At 39.7% G+C, this 4,900-nt stretch overlaps 1 long non-coding RNA gene across 1 annotated transcript; it reads left to right on the forward strand.

Moving 5' to 3' along the window:
• Window positions 1-1,169: 1,169 nt before the first annotated feature.
• LOC134072990 (uncharacterized) lies at window positions 1,170-3,186 on the forward strand. Its single transcript, XR_009937235.1, has 6 exons — window positions 1,170-1,251; window positions 1,577-1,733; window positions 1,830-1,895; window positions 2,120-2,285; window positions 2,386-2,450; window positions 2,714-3,186. It is a non-coding gene; the product is annotated as an uncharacterized LOC134072990 (long non-coding RNA).
• The last annotated feature ends 1,714 nt before the right edge of the window (window positions 3,187-4,900 follow it).

Genomic DNA, 4,900 nt, shown 5'->3' on the forward strand with positions numbered 1-4,900 from the left:
ACGTTACCATGTTGACCCAGGAGCAACATTTTCTTGTTGAGCCTGCACTCTTAGAAAAAAGGGTGCTTGTGGGTGCTATGTAGAACCATAGGGGTTCTTTGCAAAGGAAATAGAACCTTTTGCCTGAAATTATTGGAAAAGGGTGCTATTTCTTGCACGCGAGTATTATTTTGAACTTTTACGACCGTTTATGGAACCCTTTCGCCGAGAGAGACACACCCTGCTGATTTAACGGTAAGTCACACAAATGTTCATCTCCTTTTCACCGATTCATAGGCTATTCATTGTCCGTGCAACATGAGTGATACAAAAAAAAGACAAACGTACTGTAAAACGTCAGTGGGCGTTACGACCATAGATATATATAGAACCCTACACTATTGTTTATTTTAAGCAACTGAAAGCTCTCTGTCTAAATCATGATCTTTGATTGGTAATTTTTCAGGAATCCAACCAAAAGATGTAGTGATGCCTGGGATGTCTAATAACAAGGTAATCATCTAGCAGCTAATAATCAAGATATTCATGTATGTACTGTAAACTATCATTCCTTAGTTCTGTTTTTATGTAGGCTAAAGAAACTTTTTATGTAACATTTATGCTGAGTGAGCTTCATAATTTTGTCTTTACCTACAGGAAACATTACTGGAGTGGCTACATATCAAGCTCAAAACAGAGAGGTCTCCTTTGCTGAATTTGAAAATTGTACATGAGACAAAATAAACAAGTTTGGGAACAAAAGATGGAACCGCCTTTGGAGGAAGTAACATCAGGTGTCTTTTTTAAACACTCTTGCCTGCATTTTCCCTATGTGTGCCTGTTAGCCAGTGCTGACATCCTAATTGTATGAATTTCTTATGACTAATTTCAGAGAGCAGAGGCGAATAGCATAATATATCACGATATCCTCTGGCAATTTGGAAACAACAAAAGAGGTTTGCAATTTTTTTGGTGCTCTTAAAAAATATTGATTTGAGAACATTTACAACATCATTACACACACACTCAATACCAGTTCTTCCTGCTTTGTTAATATTTTCTCTCAGATTTGGTTGGACTCAGAAGTTGTTGGGGAGGATGACTTCAGTTTCAGAGAGCACATTGATTAATGACGAGCTGCGCCGGCGACAGCCAGGCCTCCCCAACATTATGGATCGTATGAAGCACAAGCTATACCAGAGGGTGGAGAACATGAGCAAACCAGCTGGGGAGGTGGTCGAGATGTTCCCCTTTCTGAAAGTGTAAAAACTTGTAAGTAGCCAGTAGTGATATTGCATTGATGTGATTTCAGTATGGTTGATGCCAGGCATTTTAATTTGCAATTTGGAAACCATAATGTAACCTTCAATTTACAACACACTCTAACTAATTTAGTACCTCCTCATAATGTCTGCTCTCTCATCCGCTAGTAACAGTATTGACTGATGCAGTAGTAGTTCCTAGCTAAGGTGTTATCTGTAGCTTGAATGTTATTCCTTGTTCTGTAAGTTGCTTTGGATATAAGTGTCTGCTAAATGAATAAATGTTAAATGTTATTGTAAATGTATGTTTGTATCTATTTTTATGTTTGTTGTAGATGCATCATGAAATGAGGTTGCGTTTTGGTCAGGACTTGGAGCTAAGCCTTTAACATGCCCTTAGTGTGATGACACCCAACATTATAAGAGTCGCTCAAAGAGGGAGTCAGAGGGGGCTGCTGTCAAGCCTGCAGGGAACAGAGGATAACACAGACGGTATGTTACATCTTTGGTGTCCCTCCTACTCCCTTCAATTGTATTCGTAAAACTATGGATTTATGCTAATTTGGTTTCTTTTCTCTGAAATTTCAGATTTACAAAGAAGTGCTACTTTACTTATTCAAGGAGACCTCCAAGTTTCTGCACTGCTTAGATGAGGTATGTGTTTGCAGCCATTCTGGGAACTGTGGTGGCTTTAAACAAACCAGACTAATTCTTGATTATGCTTTTTATACATACACCAGCTTGCCAAAAGGAGAAGAGAATTGCCACCTGTAGTTCAGTCAGTATTATTTTACTCTAGAAGTTGAGCGCGCCCTCCGATACGCAAACCTTAGCCATATGCATTCTGTGTTATTTACTATTTATGTCTTCTGTTAAAGTTGCGCCATGAAATGATGACCCAGCATGGGGTCGATGTAAGCAGCAACCTAACAACCGTGTTGGAGGGAGTGGCACACAAGATCGTCCAAGCCATGAGGGACAAGAAAAATCCCAAACCAATCTCGCCCACCCTACTGGATGATTCTGATGAGGCTGGAATGAAGAGTGAGTTCTCTTTATCAGCAAACCTGAAAACTCAAAGAACATTATTGTTACAGTGACCTTGAATAGGCTTAATTGACTATAAATTACTCTGTCATAACAGATGCTGCCCTACTGTTGCTGCCAGACCTGTTCAGGGAGAACAGCAACTTCATGTTCTGTATAGAGGTACGTATGTATGTGCTCTGTGTTCTTGCAGATAGTTTCAGTAAATATTTCTTATTTACAATGGAATAGCTCTTGTCCAAAAGGCAATATATCCAATGATTTAATGTTTGAATTTGGTTTATACAAAATAGTATTAACCCAGTTCCAATTCTTCTGATGCCGTCTTAATTTTCATGACATTTATGAAAATTAGTTTTATTGTGTTTTGGAAAATAATCCTTAAATTACAAGTCCTGATATTCTGATATTCCTTTGTCCCACAGGAACCAGTCAGCCCTAACCCGACCATCGTATTCCACAGGTCTCTGAACGCCCTGAAAGCTGATTGCATTAGCATCCATCTGGATGGAGAAACCATTGTCAAATCAACATTGTCCATAGCGGAAGCAATAGAGTGTCTGTTCTGTGTATACTATCTTTTTAATATTTCATATCCCACCCCCATAATCAACACACTTACTTTCATTGAAAAAGTCTTGCTAAAAATGTCCTGCAACAACACAAAGATTCCCCTCCCTGTCCTGTGTCTTTGTCTTTGGTCTTTGGTGTACTTGGTTGTTTGTCTTCTGTGTGTTTTTTTTTTTGTTTTTTTTTTTTTTATGATGATGACTTTGCTGCCACTCTTGGCCAGGACTCACTGCAACTTATCTTGCAAAAACACACACACATATAGATATAGTAGTTTTGGATGAATTAATGTAAAATACCTTGAAATAAACAGAAATTATCTTTCAAAGCCTGTGTCCTTCACTTCTTTAACATTGTTCATACAAGGAGAGATGTTTAAAGACTGTTCTTATCTTTGATACAAGTCTTCATAAGGTTTGACAAAAACATTATGGATTTAATAATAATAATAATAATAAATATAGCCGCAAGCGGCGATGGCGGGCCCGAGCACCTGCGGTGCGGAGACCTGTGACATTTCGGAATCTAACAAAGCAACATGAGGCGTGTTGGTGGGCATGTGCATGAGCAACACACATGGCCACCAAATTTGGTCAATTTTCTTGAATGTATGTGTCAACCACAACAGACAACGCGCTAGGTGGCGCTATAGAGTCCCTAAGCCACACCCTAGGCCAGAGCTGTTTTTCACTAGCGGCAGTAATAACACACAAGCTCATGAAATTTGATTCATTTTTGTGAATGTAAATGTCAACCCAAAACGGCTAACACGCTAGGTGGCGCTATAGAGTCCCTAAGCCACACCCTCAATAGCGATCGCAATAACACATATGTCCACCAAATTTGGTTCATTTTCGTGAATGTATGTTTCAACCACAACAGACAACGCACTAGGTGGCGCTATAGAGTCCCTAAGCCACACCCTAGGCCAAAGCTCTGTCTCTGACTAGCGATAGCAATAACACATAAGTCCACCAAATTTGGTTCATTTTCATGAATGTTTGTGTCAACCACAACAGATAACGTACTACTAGGTGGCGCTATAGAGTCCCTAAGCCACACCCTAGGCCAGAGCTCTGTCTCTGACTAGCGATAGCAATAACACATAAGTCCACCAAATTTGGTTCATTTTCGTGAATGTTTGTGTCAACCACAACAGATAACGTGCTACTAGGTGGCGGTATATAGAGTCCCTAATTACACCTTAGGCCAGAGCTCTGTCTCTGACTAGCGATAGCAAAAACACATAAATCCACCAAATTTGGTTCATTTTCGTGAATGTTTGTGTCAACCACAACAGATAACGTGCTACTAGGTGGCGCTATAGAGTCCCGAAGCCACACCTTAGGCCAGAGCTCTGTCTCTGACTAGCGATAGCAATAACACATAAGTCCACCAAATTTGGTTCATTTTCGTGAATGTTTGTGTCAACCACAACAGATAACGTGCTACTAGGTGGCGCTATAGAGTCCCTAAGCCACACCTTAGGCCAGAGCTCTGTCTCTGACTAGCGATAGCAAAAACACATAAATCCACCAAATTTGGTTCATTTTCGTGAATGTTTGTGTCAACCACAACAGATAACGTGCTACTAGGTGGCGCTATAGAGTCCCGAAGCCACACCTTAGGCCAGAGCTCTGTCTCTGACTAGCAGAAGCAATTCCACATGTAGCTGCCAAATTACATCCAATTTATAACCTATTTTCTGCTTATAACACCAACTTCCTGTTTCGTAATAAGACGCCATAATTCAAACCTTCGCCATTTCGATGTGCTTCGAAAATTCAAAAATCTGTTCGCAATTCCTCTCGGGCAAACCCTCAAGATCCTTTTACTGCTCATATGACATGATTTCGATAAACCGTCTAGGATAAGTGTTTCAAAATACATGATGTGCAAAAATCATAATCATAATCATAACTCAAATTTGTTTAAGATTCACTATGTAGTGTAAATGTAAAAGTTGTTTAGATTTATACAACACATCTGCCTACCAAATTTGGTTCATTTTCATGCATGCACATGTCAACCACAACAGACAG

This window comes from Sardina pilchardus, chromosome 24, assembly GCF_963854185.1.
Source record: "Sardina pilchardus chromosome 24, fSarPil1.1, whole genome shotgun sequence".
In the NCBI taxonomy this organism is placed as follows: Eukaryota; Metazoa; Chordata; class Actinopteri; order Clupeiformes; family Clupeidae; genus Sardina; species Sardina pilchardus.